Here is a 19081-nt window from a genome sequence, read left to right on the forward strand (position 1 = left end):
TTGACCTTGACCCTGAAGTAGATAAGGTCATATGTAAATTTGAGAAACATTATGAAAGAAGTAAATCCATGAAAATATTCACCCTTATTTACATTACATTTTTACTGATTTTGGTAAATTATGGCAGCCATATGTTAATATTAGGCTGTATTTGATGAATTTCAGTTTCATAAAATTTGGAAATTTTTTCATTTTAGACATTTACAACATCTCAAAATGAAGTAATAACCGAATTTTATGAAACTGACACTAATCTAATACAGCCTTATAATAATAGATGGCTGCCATAAATTACCATAGTGGCTTGATGACAAAGGCTCATTAAAGTTATAATAAATCAGTTCAATTAACCAAAATTATATTTAACACATAGTTAAACATATATATTTTCAATATGATACATTGCCTTAAACATGATATGAGATTTGACAAAATTCAAAACTACCGTATTCTGTAATATGAAACAAGTGAAGAATGTTCACCCGGCGAAAATATAGACAAAGACCAATTCTCGTTGAAAATTATAATTTCTTGGTAAGCTTCAAACAAAATACCTGGCTCATAGATGCAGTGACCCGTTATGTACACGTTAACACCGGTTTCCTTTTCCGATTGTTCCCGTCCTTCGGCCCTTTTCGCTCATCGACGAAGGCGAACCGGGTACTTTATCATTTTGACAGAACAATGTCTGGCTAGCGTTTGTGATAATTCGCATTTTGAAGCATTTTCATCGTAGACTGTTACTCTCGACTAAATATATAATATAATTTAATATTTGTCTTGAATTTTTTCGAATTTATATTCTTGTTTTAAATATAACATGCATTTCAAAATCACATAAATATACATACAATCAAGCATTTGAGATACCATTGAGCCAAAATGTTAGTACGATTAGTTGAAAATTTTGCTGTATTTGCATATTATCGAGCAATTGAAAGCATGAACGTTTCGGAAATAACTATAGTGTTAGATATTGATAAGCAATATTAAAAGAAATGCTGAATATGTTCAATATAGTTTTATAGATTAAGGTACTATATACATAGAAAATGTATTTTTTTAAATAATAAAGGAATTTCTTACTTTGTATATAAATCAATCTTAGCATATATCTTTTTTTATAAAAAGTGTTTACAACATAACGCATGTATGACATATACGTTTTTTATATTTATATATATATATATATATTGGTTTTAGGTCATCTCGTGGTCTTTATAGATGTATAACCTTTCGAAAATAAAAGTTCTTCTTTATCTTGCGCACCTCTTTTATCTTGAGTGTATTATATATGATGGTTACATTTACACGTTTTTGATAAAGACGTGTTATACATGTTATCAAAGAAGCACTTGCTAAATCAGAATTATATCGTTGAATGTTATATAAATACACAATTCATTATTTATGCGAAAAACTACAGAAACAATTACGAAAATGTCCTATATGTTAATAAATAATTATCGAATACAGTTTATGAGTAAACTTTCAAGTCCGGACTGCTGCTTGTAAACGGTGTTGTTTACCCATACTGTTTAACAAGTTTGTTACAAATAGAATTGGATCCTGCGCTTTAATCTAGCGTATGTGTGTCGAACGATGTTCAATTCGTTGTAATCTTCAGCATGCTTCTGCAGACAGACTGAGGCGTTCCGATTTGTTCTAAAAAAGCGTCCTATTTCCGAAATCCGTCTTTTGCTTAGAGAGGTTGATAACGTCGTAGTTATCTTTCGACACTACATTACTGAAAATTATATAATATGTTATGAATACGCTGGCGTGCCGATGATGTACGGCATGTCCTAGTTTAAAAAAATCCGAACAAGGTTAAGTATTACTTCTTATGCCTAAAATCAGTCACCGGGCCTCTCTGAATTTACTTACTGTTTCACATTTAATTGGGTACTTTTAATATTTGGGTTAAACACCATGAGAACAACCTCTATAAATGTTTGGGCTAACATATTAATTCAAAGGTAGATAAGATATATTGTTTGGTTCAGGACTTTGAACTTAGTTTTTGTACATATTTACTGTAAAAGAAAGGAAGATTTAACGTAATATGATCACCAATATATTATTGATCTTGTCAAAAATTCCAAATCTGAGACATTTGTTAAAATGAGCGTTAATATTTTTGAAATAAAACTGTATTTTTGCGAATAACTACACATTTACGCAAAGGTCAATTCAGTTCACTTCAATACTATATGAACAACTTTAGAAACAAGTTCAGTACACGCTGAAGCTCAAGTCTTTAACCCCTAAAAGGTTCCCTTTTAACCCTAAAGCCATCAATACAGAACACCGCAACGTTTTGAAAAACAAACACATCTATGTCCATTTGCATTCCTGGACAATTCTTATCTCAAAGTGTTCTCGGAAACTATATAAACATGAATTGGGACAAATACACCAATCAAAAGTTCAAAAAAGCATTTTTTTTTGCGCTATATCTCTTTAACGAACTTTCCCATATAACAAAGCTATTGATAAGAAACTTACCATGATTGACAGTTAATAAATACCACTGGCGTTTGCATTTGTGATCACGAGACCTTTTTGTTCATTACCCGAGATACAGAACACTGCAGCGATTGGAAACCAAACGCAATTTCTTCAAACGCCAACATACATGAGAGGCCAGAAATGCACAAGGTGAGAACTTTATCACTTTATAAACGATTGTCACTTCTGTCCCAACGATATGAATTAACTGACATTTTATTCCAGACTAATCTTCAACCTTCCAACACTACAGAAGAGATACCAGAGATCAATAATTTGGGAACTAAGAATTATCACTAAAACTTATTGTCACTTTTTTCGAAGCAGTGTGAACTGTCTGATATTACCTTCCAGACTACCACTTACACAGCCAATGAGCCGACCACTGGCTAGAGCCATTGAATCATGAGATAGAAAATTGCGCATAGCTCTGTATAATTACCTTCAGTGGGTTGGGAACGCCAACGTCGATAATGTATACAACCTAGTTTTAGTAGAATCTCATCGCATACGACTGAATAACTCCGTTTTTACCTCCCGTGTTAATAATTATTTTAAATCAAACCCTAAATTTATCTTTAAGTAAATCCTTACTGTTTATCAATGTTCTCCAATTAATATATGTTTAAACTGGCAACAATCAGCATAGATAACAAGGAAGGTATCGTTGGTCAGAGAGCTGTTAGTATTTAAGCCTTTTTGGACAGAACTCATTCAGTATCGGAGACATGTTCATGACGACCTCCCCCACTTTCCCATAAAGTTTGAAAATATTGACCGCTAACGTTTAAAAAGAGTAAAGTATTTCGACGGATATGATAAGTCACTCTTAGACTGATTGGATGTCATTTCCTGTATCCTTTTTAAATGTGATTGTTAAACATGTGTGTATTGAATATTGTACATATTGTCATCGATATTTTCGCCTGGATTCAAGTTTTTAAATGAGTAGAACAAATGGTTTGACTTTTATTTTTGTGCTATAGAGAGTGAAGCACTTGATGACTATATAAGTGAATGATATAGGTAAATGTCTTGATTATGTTAACCATAATGATAAATTAGTATCCATTATCAATAGAGGCCATCCTGTAGTAGTGATCTAACTGTTTATTATGTCTGAAATTATTAGGCCAAAGTGTTCATCAGTTTTTGACCTTAACCTTTAAAAATAGACTTCAAAATCAATTTGGTTCATTTACTGATCATGAAAAATCTGCCTTCAAAGTGTAAGGTCCCTTATACGGAGGATTCTTCACTTATTGATGAGAAGTGGATTTTCAGCTCGCTCAATGTCACTCCGACCTTGACCCACAAACCTCAAAAGCAAGAGGGTTTTCCTACTTGTCTTGACCAACCTACGTACCAATTTTGAGGTCTTTGGGAACAAGCGTTTTTCAGTTAATGATCTGAAACATTTTTTTTCAGTTCAAGGTCACCACGACCTTGATCATTGTCACACTGAATTTAAAATCGATATGCTGGTCATGGCCAGTCTTTCGAAGTTTGAGGTGCATCGGATCCATCGTTATTCAGTAATATATCGTAAAAAAGTTTCAGCTCAATGTCACCACGAACTTACCCTTCGAAATACTGATGTTAAAATCAATTATTTCTACTAAATATAGAATTTACTGGACCACTGGGTTCTTTGGTTATAGGTTGGACACGGATTTACAGCTCAAGGCCACCACGACAATGAGCTTTGACCAAATGACCCAAAATCAATAGGGTTCATCTACTTGTCATGACAAACCTTTCTACTAAGTATAAGGAACCTGGACATCAGGACTATTTGCTCATGATCTGAAACGGAATGTTTAACCAATTGTCACCAGGACCTTAAACTTTGACCAACTGACTTCAAAATGAATAGGATTCGTCGTCTGGTCATTTCCAACCTGCACACCAAATTTGAGACAACGTTTAAGCTTAAGGTCACCACGATTGTTTTAACTTTAACCCGTCGACCTTAAATGTCTACTGGCCATTACCAACCTTCCTACTTAGTATCAGGTCGTTGGCACCCTTGGACCTTTAGCTATTGATCTGAAACGGGTTTTCAGCTCAAAGGTAAATAGGGATCATCTACTGGTAATGAAAAACTTTCCTACTAATTATGAGGTCCCTGGGTCATGACCTTTAGCCCACTGAACTAATGATCTATAGGGTTTAACTGTTGGTCATGACCAACCTGCATACCATATTGAAAATCCCTAGACCATAACGTTCAACAGTTATTAATCGGAAACCGCGGCGGGGGCAAACGAGCGGTCTGATTTCTATGTGCCGCCTTTCGGGGTAGCATTAAAATATTAAAGTTCAATAAAATCACTTAAATCCCCAAAACAAGTTTAAAGCTCTCTGACTTTGAAAATAACTGATAATAAGGCTTCTTCCATTCATTTTCACTAAAGATGTAAAACAAAATTAAGTACATCATAAACTTAATCTGTTTGTTAAAATTATTTTACATACTCTTGATAAGCACACACGATTGTATGAAGCTCAAAAACAAATCATGACGTTTGTATAGTGCAATCAAATTCAGAGATTTTTAATAAATTGACCACTATTTTAATTTTTCTACCCACCAAATATTTTAGAAAAGTCCGAGATTAAAGATAAAGTACTATTTCTGATTGGTGTTTTTGAAATCGTCGATGTTGAATGGGGCGTAATCTATTGAATATCCAATTTCATGCTAGGACGACATTTATTTACTCATTGTTTTGAATGCTCAGCAAAGCTAACTTCACACAACGTTTCAAATGATACTAATGTTAGTTGGCGTCATCCGATATTAACACTACGGTTATGGTTTTTGTTTGATAACAAGTAATGGTTACGACTAGTACGGACAAATCCTGATATAGCCGAGACATGACGCACCGAAGTCATACTTCCTAATAGATAACGGAGAACGTCCCTTGTATCGGTAAGTTAATTTTATTTAAGTTTTAAAAGCATTTTGCAGCTAATTAAAAAAATATGTATCATATTGTTTGAATATGTCTGTGCTTAGAGGCATATATGTTATTATATAATGTTTCTGCTTTTATATATATCTACGGTGAAAGGATTTATATGATGTTGTGTGTGTTGCTGTTAGTACAACATTATCGCATGTTTAAGGTATTGCATCTATCATCATGTTCAACATTGACGCATGTTAAAGGTATTGCATACATTACCATGTGTAAAATTAATGCATGCTTAAGGTATTGCATTCATCATAACCAATTCCCGTCATTTACATGTTTGGATTATGCATTTAACTTAAGCTATCTATTTTAGCTATAACATTTTAACAAATCAAACAACTAAAGCACCAACAATTCTCTACAGCCAGTTCATCCAATTTAAAGTTGATAAGGTCTGTCAAATTTCGATTTCAAATTAGATTTCGCGCCCGTCTTGTACATTTCATCATTTTTTTCCAATTTTACACGCAGCCAGGCCCCAGTGTTATTGCTATTGTCGCGGCGGAAGCCGACAATTAGCAGTGCTAGTTTAGATATTTTAACGGTATTGAGGCGTGCTTCTTTAATTGTCTTACACGCGACAAACACGTGGGAATCGTAAATTTTTCGCTGAAACACATACTACACTTAATCATACCCAACCCAGTATCCCCTTAGGGCCTATGACCAGGACTCGGTTGTATTAAATTTAAATTTAATCGCGACGTACTTTCTATACAGATACATACTGTGAACGTCACTATGGTGTTCACATAATGTGTTTCGCTCTATACGGTCATTTATTCTATGTTTCCGGTGTTCTATAGAGATTCATCAGTAAAATAAAAATGATATTTCACATTTTAAAAGGGCGAAATAACATTTTGATATTTTCACTGTTTTGAAATTTAAGCCCGCTCACAATTACAAATCAAACGTCGTCGTTCACAGGGTGGGGGCACAAATTCAACGACGTTATTTCCAAAATGACGTTACGTTCACAAAACAATTTGATTGCTTTGCACGTTTCCTAAAAAAACTGCAATATGTTGTAAAAAAAATCCTTTTTTAAACATGTCATGAAAATAATTGTTTATTTCAGTGTAAGATAGCAATATATTTCAACTCTTGAACATCAAAAGTGAGTATTTCACTCTTGGACATGCTACTTATGAAGGAAAGCTTTCGGTGTTCACTCGGTGAAATATATTACGTTCTTACAGTGAAACATACAAAGTCAATTATCCTCTTTACACTATTTTGGGCTTTGCAAAAAAAAATAAATATAACAGTTTACCTACATTTTAGCGATATTTATTTTTTGAAGATACAATTCAATTTTTATTTGTTTGTTAAAGCTGCACTTTCACAGATTGACCGTTTTGATAACTTTTTATATGAAAACATATTATTATACTGCACCGAATATACCTTAATTTATTGCATTATTTAACTCGCAAAATGTAACTGTAAATAGAAACGCAAAAATGGCTCATTCCATGACAAAAAAATAATAATATCTAAACGGTTAATCTGTGAGAGTGCAGCGTTATCATAACTTGTGTATTCCAGTTTTATTGAACCATTTACATTTCGTTATGGTTTTTTAAACATGAAATCTTTCAAAAGAAAGCTGGTGATATTGTGTATATTAAGTATGAAGTTACACACATTGATGGTTTGTGCTAAATAAGTATAATCATGAAAGGCCTTTTATGCTTATGCTTTACCTTGTTTTTAAGTACATTGAATTATACAGGAATTAATCGATGTTAGAAACATTAGACCAGTGCACGAATTATGATGAATTCGTCTGACTCTGTTATTTTCTTCTCTTTGTCTGTGAATCTGAAGTAAGGTTCTACGTAAATAGAAGGCTCTTACGGTTTTTAGGGTCAGACTTTGGAAATAAAAATTTCTGGTTGAATTCGAACAAGATAGTCTATTCGATGATAAAACATCAACTCAAGTTCATATTAGCGCTTAATTGTTAAAAACCCTATTTTATGATTCACAGAAAATGCCCTTTTTATGCGTTAGAAACGCTGTTGAAAATTCGGTGGCACGATTGATAAAATTCGGTATGCACTTTGTGACTTTGTACATTACATTCTGTATTGAAATATGCACTAACTTGCATACTTCAGTCTACGGAAAATGTTAAAAGTGGGTTGTTTATCATTGTAGCCTAATTTAGGTACATTCTTATCAGCTTTATCAGTGTTATTTCGCGTGCAAATCGGTCAATTCACCGTCTTATATAAAGAGGATAATTGTTTTAATTGTTGAGTTTTATCTGATCATTCTTATACCAAAACATCCTAATACAAATATTTAGAGTTCACGAGGTGAATTATTCGGCGATTAAGGATTTTTGGCAATCAAAATCTAAGTTTCCGTTAAGAAATACACATCCAACAGACTGAATTGGAGTTCAAACATCATGTATTAAAAGACCAGTAGAAAATATACGAGGAAAAGATCCCCGTGACTAGGAAACGTCAAACGTAAATTTCTAAATTGGTATACGAAATGCAAACGGTATGAATCGTCGAACATATCTGGGTACGCATTGTTCATGTAACAGAACGATCAAGTTGTGTGTACGAAATTTAAGTTTACAAATTCATGTGGTTTACATTAATTTCGTTAACATTAGTATTCATGAAAAGTTGTCGTTCACTGCAATATTTTAGTAAACACTCACTTTCATCGTGGGAACGAGCAAGGGAACTATAAGAATATGTGCCACGTTGTAGCCTAGGTCCGACCCTAAGTGACTGTATTTCAAAAATACCTTTTTATTTAAGCTGCTAACGAGGGACACGGGTATGAACTAGGTTTACATGGATAATTCGTTTTCGTGGTATGGAATAGAGGACAATGCGGACCGACGATGGCAAGTTGAGATATAGATTTAAGCCTTACACATGGCATAGATTAATGTTTAAACGGCTGGCTACGTTTGATACACGCATAAAATCGGCGACCACAGGCATACCTTTCCTATTTGACAGCACTGTTCCTTACATGTAGGGCTTGGGTTCGAAACTATGTCTGTTAGGCTGGTTACGCGGGATAGGGACATAGACTCTTTGTTCTAAAGTCAATTGACTTATTTATAGCAGTGTTGTGCTTATTTAACGTGCTCGTTGTGAACAGGCACTAGGGGACAATTGGTACCCATGTCAGGTAGCCTATAGTGGCAATAAGTGAAGTCATAGGTGATAAGCCTAACCTTTTCGCAAGGGCATGAAATCGGCGACCCTAACCGTATCCGATTATTTCATAGCAGTGATCCGTAATTTGTAAGGTTTATTCTCGTGGAAACGAGTAAGACACCTTTGAGATCTACGTAATTTTGCAGCCAAGGCGATAATGTATATTATAAAAAATGAATACATATTTCGCATAAGTTTGCTTTCATTTACAAATGCAAATTTCATGCAGCTCAGATGCCCAAACGTGGTGAAACTGTTATCAGCACACAATGTGGTAGTTAAAGCAAAATAAATTGACCATGAAAGGTTTTATACAGCAATGAAAGCGTTAGGAAATTGAAATACTACATTTGAATAATGTTGAAGAAGAAACCAATGCAAAAAACTGTGCATTTTGAGCTAAAATGACTTCTAAAGTTTCAATATCTCGCTTCCCACAATTGTAAACATCAGACTGGTCGAAGGTTTTCCTTCAATTATGTTTATAGTCCATAAGCTTAAAACTTGAAATTAAAAGCCTAGAGAAACACGAAGATTGTAGAGCCGAATGCGCCTCATATTTTTGTAATAAATAATTTATACTTCTTACAAGGCAATAACAGATTTCAAAAATCCTATATTTTAAAGTTTCGCCGCCATCTTGCAGCTCAGATTCAAAAATCTTTACATAAAACGTTGCTGATTTAGTATACGTGTACACCCCTGATTTTTCTTGAAGATCTTCTTTTACAATCAATTATTGTAGTTACTTCCATTTGATTTAAACGGGGTAGCTCACTCTTGAATCAGTAAGCCATGTCAATAATAATTTGATATTAGAATTAATAGCATATGTTTGATATCAAAATATTTTATTGGAAATAAACATAACCCACAGCTTATAAGGGAACTGTTAATCCTATTTTTCAAGCTATTTCTTATCGCCTAGTGTTTTTGTACAATACATCAAAGTCGAAAACACATGCTCCATCATACATTCGATGTTATACAATGTATTCATTACTTTGTTCTACGAACTTTCCGAAAAAATAACTCAAAAATTATTCGATAAATAAATTAGTATTTTGAACATACGAACAAAAACAAAGGTTAATGAATGCTCATGAAATGGTTGCACTGAAACAAGAGTAAATAACAAACTTTGAAAAATCTTGGAGAACTATTTCACAGCAAGCCCGCATAGGAACGACAGTATTCGTCATCGGCGATCTAAACTTTGCGTGAGGGGCATCTCAAGGGACTTAATATATGTATTATTTATTAACTGCGATATTTTCAATTTCAGCCAAAGATTCTGAACATTAGAGTAGCTTTATATTATATTTTAAGGTGAACCCAATATTGTTTTAAAGACAAGCTCTCAACTTTGACAATATTAAAGGCAAACTTACTGAATGAGTCAACGTGCTGAGATTGTTTTTATTAAAGAATCCGATGTACGAGTGTCCATATAAAGTTTGACTCATTTGCAAATATGTTACTTTTTTATATGCCTGCTGACCCTTTATGCAACTGCGCACGCAAAATACCTGATGCTCGTATCATTTGAAAATGAATTTCTGGCTGATTACTCCCCTAAAATAGACAATACATTATAAGTAATATATTGCAACTATAATCGGACGTGAAATGGCTTATTTTGCAACTGCCAGTGCCCCAAAAGTTAGATACTGTTTGTTATGCCTTTGGTAAATGTTAACTAATTTTCTCTCCAGGGCGAAATGTTTTGTCCAGGCTGTCGTAGACGTTCGAAAGGAAGATGGCAGTTTTGTTTATATTGCGGCACGACGTTACCAGTTTTAAAAGGTTTGTTCTATAAAAATGTAATTATAATCATTGAAGCCTTTTCTACTTCACTATTGTTTTAAGTACATTGATAAAAAAATGGATCTCATTGATGTTAGAAAACGTAAGATCAGTGCACGGACAATCGTGAACTACTCTATCCGTATATTTCTTTTTATATATCGGTGAGTTTAAAAATAAGGTGCTTCAAGGGACTCGCTCTTGTTTGATACACATACATAGGAAAACAACATTTAATGAGAACAAACACGGATAATCATAAATGATGTCCAAAATCCGGAAATGAAATAAGACAATTTCCTGAAGAGCTTTGCCATGGAACATGAAATATTTACTGGCGTTATATATGTGGTGAGTTTACCAACATAACTACTTTCTTGGACAAATACAGTAAGAAACACCAAAATGCACTGCACTGTCTATTCATATCTTCATGCCAACTTTTGTCAGTAAATGATTTTTTCCTGGAAATACTAGCAGATTTGGCAAAGTGAAGAGCAGGCTTAGAACTATATTTCTGCTTCAAATATATTCTTTAAACGGAGACATAGTAAAAACTATCCTTTTAACATTCAAGATGCCGGCTTTTTGTCTACAATTTGAATGTTACGGTGCTGGTCGAATATCCGCCCTACCAAAAAGTGTTCTTCGATTATAAAACATTTCCAACAATTAATATCAGAGCTTTATTGTTAAGTAAGCATGTTTTACAAATGTGACAGAAAATGTCTTAAATTTGTCATTTAGCGTGGAATGGCTGTTGAAATTTGAATGATCATATGCTTTGATTAATTTACAAGATGAAGCGTTCTAGAAAAAACTGAGTATCTGTTCTCTGTGAGCGAGTCCCTTGAAGCCTGACATAGATTTTCAGTGACTTTATAGATTTGATTCGTGATCAAAACTGGCCCTTATTGGTGTTTATAAATGTATTTAACGATCATTGTTTATCAGTTTTGCATAATTTGTTTACATTGCTCAGTGTAACATGTGATTTTTTCTCTTTCCTTTTTATATATTTACCATATCAAACGTGAAAGGTATTGCTTTCAGATTACAAATATGTACAAAACACGAGTTAAAATACATTATTGGCAAAAGTACGGGAGTTATTTTTATTTTTATTATTTATCTGGCATTTGGAAATAACGTTTCTGCATTATTCCAAGGCCAAATATTTACGTTTACAACGTGTTTTCAGCGTAAGTTATACATAGTCTTTTCCTTGTCCTGAAACTCTTAAAAATACCAAACTAACATGGGGTTACAATGCATCCTAAATTCTCTCTATTGAACATTGTTGGAACGGTGCAGACGACACCAAATCCCCAAGAATAATGTCAGTTTTAGACACGACAATATATATTTTTTCTAAATCATATAACTCTTATGAAAACGGGTCCCAGGCATAACTCAATTATTTCTAAAAGCCTGAAATATGACCCTAGATAGGCATGTGCGAATTGTCGCTAGCCAAAGTCAAAGTCAAGTCAAACACCGTTTATTCACTCATACCACACATAGCAAATGAGGATATCTACAAAACATATATACATTGCGGCAGATACATTGTAAATATAAATAATTTAATAAATTAACCACAATTCATAGTACATAGATACTCATACCCAAGACTAGTATTGGAGAGTCATCCACATGAAGTCAGAAAACATGCGTTCCAATATAGAGTAATAAAACAATGTTTGTTTAAGGGCGCCGCAAACACAGACAAGGGTTTCACAAAAGCCAAACCTTTTTCTTGAAAATATATGCCACATAATAAAAAAGTTGTAACAACGAAAGAAAAATATCCGTGTGAATCACGTGAAATATCCATGATCATTTTCACTACAACATACTTTAAAAGACGTTGTCGTTGCGTTGAACGCGGCTCGTGTACAACCACAGGGTGAGCAATCATGTGACTTCAACGGGGTTCATATGGGTCACAACTGTTCAAAACCGATGTAAACAAGCAAGAAAGTGATATTAATTCCCAAATAACTTTTTTGAAAGTAAATATGTGAGAATATGTCTTAGGGTTTGAAAGACTATGCTATATGTATTTTCTGCTTCTACAATTGTGAAATGTTTTAGATTTTCTTGTATTTTAACGATGCAATCCTTGGCCAAAATGTCAACTTGACAGAATATTGTAGAACGATGCAACGCTGTATGCGCCCTGATTCTATGTTTTGTACACATTTCCTAGTAAAAAGTAATGACAAATTGTTCTTAAAATGCCTTTTAGTTCTTTCAATAAATAATATTTATTGAAATAACTTAAATAATTTAAATTTAATTTGTTATTAAATATCGAATTTTCAAAAAATCCAAACTAAAGTTTACTATGTTTAATTTGTATGCTCAACAGACTTATCATAACATGCTTATTTTATCTTTTTTATAGTTTGTTGTCATTTCTCAATTGTGACAATAATGTAAATAACCCAAAATAATTATTCCAAATGAATTTCAATTAATGCTGTTGTAAACGTTAATTTGAAATATGCTGTTGTAAACATTAACTGCGTCTCACCTAAATAAAGCTAACTAATTTAAATAAGTATGCTATACAAACTTATCATAACATGCTTATTTTATTGTATTTTATAGTTTATATTACTTTCTCAATTGTTACAATAATGTAATGTATGTGTTGGGCTGAGCCTTCTAAGACGAGCGGCCATGGTAAATGCCTTTTCTCCCACCTCAGTTTCACAAAATAAAGTTAAATTGTATTTTTTTCTCGGAAACTCTTTGCATAGTGAAATAATTCGCGTGCAGATAATTTGTTAATATCATACATATGCGCGCATAGTATGCTAATAGACAATTTGTTCTTTAAATACATGTAGTTCTGAGGGGAGAGCAGCATTATCCATCAAATGCAGCGTGACAACATTTTTGTGGTGCCCTTTGAACGAATTATTTGGATTTCTAATACTTTGCCATAATACAATGTTTCCCTGGGGCTACCGACGACAGTCTTCAACAAGGGAAGCATTAGCGTGATGAAAATAGAAAAGTAGTTCAATAAAGGTATTTTTTTATCTCCCAAATATTTGGATCTACTTATCTTGGGTGGGATAAATTAATAGCTTTGACGTCATAGAAGTAAATATCAACAACCAGACCCCGAATGAAGAATCACAAACCTCGAGTCGTGATGGTATAGACTGCCCTCAAATGATTTCCTGTTAGAAAAAAGACCAAAAAGAAACTATTTGTTTAAAAAACAAAAAGATCTTTACTTAGTGCACGCTTAAAACATTTAAACATACTTTAAAAGCTCAATTAATAACAGTTATTTTAAAACCCCAGATCGTTTTGTTTTTTTGAGTACACATTTCCAATGTATTATTTTCTTTCAAATGTGAATGTATAAAGGCCATGCAAAACTAAAATAGAATTTGATTATATACATGTAAACAACATCATAACTATACCAATGTATAATGCAATCATTTAATATATGAAAGAAAATGTCATTGCATCCACTACATCCATAACTAAAAAGGGTTGAAATATTACATTTCGAGCGCGAAGTTTTGATTAATTTAACTCAAAGGGTTTGACTCATATCATGAAAAACTGATCAGTAGCTTATAATGATGTCACATACAAATAAAGTTGATCCAGCCAGAAACACATGCCATTAATTTGTATTTTCAATAGTTAAATAATTAATTGTACATTATCGTTAAAGTTATTTGAAGCAACTGTTTGGACAAATGCAAGTCAAATTATTTATTGACTGTTGACTTTCTTTTATTGGGGGTTGTACATGGAACGGGGTTGGCTGGAGTATATCCTGTCTTTCATTTGAATGTATTCATCACCCCATAAATTGAATTTATCCACTCTTTCCTTAACATTTGGTGAAAGGAACGTCTCTTACAGAGGGACAATGGGTTTTGGAATGTATCCCAATGGCGATCTACCTAGAACATAAATTTAACGTTTTAATTGGATTTAGTTGGATATCAATTTATTTTAGGAAATAAAATTATGACGAAATGCATTTTTGTCACAGTTGAGAAAGTATTAAACTATTAAGTAAAACAAAATTTCATTTCATTATAAATTTGACGTTAACAATAGCATTTCAATAAATATCGATATTCTTCTAAAGAACTAAAATACATTTTACAAACAATTCGTTTTACGAAAGGAATGAAAACAATGATTTTTAACACATATCTGCCTTCTTAAGTATTACTTATTACTAAGAAATGTAAACAAAACAAAGACTCACGGCGCGCACAGTGTTGCATCGTTCTACAAAATTCCATCGATTTGAAATTTGAGCCAAGGATTGCATCGTTAAAATCTAAGCAAATCAGGCAAATCTAAAATATTTCACACGTGTAGAAGGAGAAAATAGCATGGTCTTTTAAAGGCTAAGAAATATTTTCATTTCTTTTCTCTCAAAAAAGTTATTTAGGAATAAACGGCACTTTTTTGTTTGTACATCGGTTTTGTCCCGTGGTGACCCATGTAAGAACCCCGCTGATGTCACGTGATTCCTTTCACTGAAACAACTTGTCGGTGTTGACATAATTATCACTATCATTAATACTTGAATTACATGAAAACACCTTTTCGCCACAAAGAAACCATATCCACTATAGTGATTGGGTGTGAAATATTCATTTTAATCCCAATACTCTTGAGCATAGAGTTATTTCATGCGCCCATCAAGATTTAACCCAAAACAAATGAAAACCTCGTCTTACTATGTATACCTAACATATATTTTCATACAAGGTCCCGAAGATACCGCTGTACCCAACTCACTATTTATATCCGCATTAGGAGGATAACCTTTCCCTGCTTGTCTTCATATCTCAAAGACTAATCGTTGACCCCATTAATCAAGCTCATCGTCGCTTAGTTGCTCTATGACCTCTGAAATGGCAAAACCAGGCTCAAAGACGGTTTGAGGTTGATTGTTCCGGGTGAAAAGCCCCGCTAGACCAAATCTTCAACCACACTTTGTTGCTTATCCGCGTTTTCTTCGGAACAGTCTCCTGGATTGGATGCGATTTATCTGTGCCGAAATCAAGGGATTACCACACCGGTTGAATCCTGTAAAAATACTAAAAATAATGCAAAAATGGTGGTCAGAAAAGCAGATTTCATGTATAATCATTAAATCCTGAAAAAAATATTGAAAAAATGGTGGTCAGAAAAGCAAATTTCATGTATAAGTATCAAACGGAGATGTGCAGAGTTGTAGTGTGTAGTGGGGATAAGAAGCAGCCGCCCGGCTAGCTATGTCCTGGTGTCACAGCGGTTGTGGATTTGATCCCAGACCAGGCGCGCTTGTCACCAAGACTTACTTGTTAAACTAGTGTTAGAAGTAAACGACAGGGTGTCTGTATTTGTTAAAAGGTAAAGGGTAAATGAGGGAGGAGTGTAGAATGAATATAAGTAAACTTATTATCTCAATTGGATGAAACTGAATGTATAGTTTCTCACAACGACGCGATGAAACGTTTAACTCATCATGTTCATTGTTGATGGCATTCAATGGCACTCTAGTCACTAGAGCCCAAGCAAAATCTGCCAAAACACAATTATCCAAATGCTTTACGCGATTGATTATTAAGATATTATTAAAAAAACACACAAAACTATCTATAAATCCTAAACATTAACAAAAGTAAAACTAAAATAATGATTTTTGGTGCCAGAAAAACAGATAAATTCCGTTTTAGGATTGATAATGATAATATTGAAATTGTTAAAAGCTATAAATATCTCGGAACTCTTTTCTCCTGTAATGGAAGCTTTAAATCAGCAAGACAACATATAGCTAACCAAGCAAACAAAGCAATGCACTTAATATTACTAAGAATACATAATCTTGATATTCCAATAGACTTACAATTAAAACTTTTTGACAGCACTATTCTACCAATACTTACATACATAAAAATCCTAGATGCTAGCTCTCTTAAATTGGTATCGTCATGTTATCACTATATGCTACATACGCAACTAAAGTCAAAATGGTTAGTTTACATACAAAAAGACACTAAACGATGTAGGCCTCCCAAATGTTTGGTTCCAACAATCATCTATAAACCTTAAGTCGATTGACAAATTGGTAAAACACATTCTAACTGACCAGTTTAAACAGTCCTGGCATGCAAACATTAATAAAACAAATAAGAGCAAAAACTTTAACCTATTCAAAGAAGACACTGAACAAGCCCCCTACATAAAGATCTTAAACAGAAATGATGCTCTAACTTTATTTAGGTTCAGATCTGCAAACCACAAACTAGCTATTGAAAGAGGTAGATGGCCAAGCACATCCAAGGCTTATATTGAAGGAAAGTGTGTTGAAAGAAAGTGTGATTTCTGCTCATTAGACATTGGCGATGAATTCCACACGCTATTAGTCTGTAAGCTTAGCGGTACGCTTTGTTTACTCATCCGCCGTTTATCATTTATAACTGTAACCTTATCCGCTATGTATAACTTATTCTTAACCCAAAATTCTAGTATTGTATATATCTTATCCATAATGAACAAGAACACTCCCAAACTCCCCCGGCAATATCTTGCCAACACAAGTATATATCTATTACACTAAATATTAATTGATACTTACCATTGAAACGTATTTGTCTCCATATTGAATTTCAGTGTCGTTATGATATGTATAAATTGATTATTTCTGTTGTATAATTGATATTACCTAATATATGATTACCTTTACTTGTATTACATGCAAATCTGATACTTCTATCACTCTGTATAACATTGTACTTGTATGTTTTCACGAAAAAATATATAGCCAAACAGAGTCCCTGGTGTTTTATACCGCGGTCTAAATAACGTAGTTGACACGGTGTGATACTGCCCCATTTTGTAGACGGGATAAAACAACAGTGGCCCTGCTAAACTTTTATACACGTACATCTATAGATGATTATTGTATTTTGTACTATTAATCAGTTATTTCGAATTTCTGTACCCGATTACCTATAAATTAACATGCGTTTAATATATATCCTATTGATGTTGTTGCATACATTGTAACCTGAATTAGTAAAATAAAACGAGTTTTGAGTTTAAGTTGAATAAAGATATATGCTGCCAGAATGTCTTTGAGGTCATGTGTATTCATTTCAAATACTTGTGTCGCAGTCGGTTGGACTGCATTTCATTTGAAATCTAACAGGTCGAAACTGATACCCTTGTCCGCCATACTAACATGACTATCCGGCATGAAAGCTAATCCAATAATAAAAGTGCTGCACTGTGGCGCTAATAACATACAGCAAAACGCGTGGCGTTAATTTACATCCATACCTAATTTGGTATCTATGCCTTTTATGGTAAGGGGAAGTAGAAGCGAAATGCAAATAAATGAAAACAGCTAAGTGAGGGTTTCCATTGCCTGCGGCAGAGGTACGCCCGCTATATTTTCTGTAAATGGCCCAAATTGAACCTTTAACACATAAATGATTTACAGTTACGAATAACTACACCATTATTTTACTTTGTTAAAGATGAATCAGATGAAGTAGCGACTACAGAAATGTCGTCGCTGGACATTCAAGATGAGAGCGAATCCGAGGATGGTATTTATCAAAGTTTATATTTTGCTTGTATAAGTGTAATCATCTGACAACAACGCAAAAAAAAAGAAAGACTAATAGGACAATGTTAAGGTTGATAATAATAAAACCCTTTATAAGCAGGAACATAACCTGGACTAGAGAGATAGTGCTAACAATATTTTTAATAATTTGACCTACTTTTATTTATAAAACACCCTTTTTAATGGAAGTAGACCTGTAAACACACATTCTGACTATCTTTTACTTGATTTTGGTACATTGTTAATAAAAAATTATTATTACTGTCATTGAACAGCCACTAAACCATTTACCTGTATACATTCATTATTTTGATGGTTGCTACTTTCCAACATCAAGGAAATTGAGAATAATTAAAAACTGCTAGATCTTTTCAAAGGTTTTTGGAAGACATACATAATTTTCGCACACAATTGTTTTTTTGTCGCCTCTAGTTTACTATTAGCGGCATACGTGATTTTTCAGCGAAACATAATATTACAATCTCTATTTCAAAACGGGATTTTATTTTCTTCCATTTGTGTATGAGTAATTAAGTTGAGAAAGGTTAATGTTGGTATTATCATACTTTTAATTGCCTCCAGAAAATAGAGGATTGTGTTTGTTTTAAAACAATTTATTTAGGCTTAAATATTGTAATGCTACATATCGGATAATGCTTTAGTGTCTGTAATATTTAATGTTTGCAATATTTTGATAATGATGAAATACTAGTTCCTTGGTATAAAACGAAGAAGACATATAGCTAATGTAGCCCGGATTTGATTGGCAAAGAAGTGTAAACGTAGGTAACATACACGACAGTTATCGAAGATAGCATATTCTGTGTTTTGGTCTTAAATTAGTATTTAATAAGTGTAATTTTAATATTAAAATAAATCTCGATGCACTTGCACAGTTTATCCCAGCGAAATAGAACTGTTATCTTTCCCTTTACAGGGCCGAGCGGAGCAGAAGCTAC

General features: G+C 33.4%; 1 long non-coding RNA gene across 1 annotated transcript; it reads left to right on the forward strand.

Moving 5' to 3' along the window:
* The first annotated feature begins 10421 nt into the window (after positions 1-10421).
* LOC128213569 (uncharacterized) lies at positions 10422-19081 on the forward strand. Its single transcript, XR_008257757.1, has 3 exons — positions 10422-10501; positions 18031-18102; positions 19060-19081. It is a non-coding gene; the product is annotated as an uncharacterized LOC128213569 (long non-coding RNA).

This window comes from Mya arenaria, chromosome 13 (genome assembly GCF_026914265.1).
Source record: "Mya arenaria isolate MELC-2E11 chromosome 13, ASM2691426v1".
Classification (NCBI taxonomy): Eukaryota; Metazoa; Mollusca; class Bivalvia; order Myida; family Myidae; genus Mya; species Mya arenaria.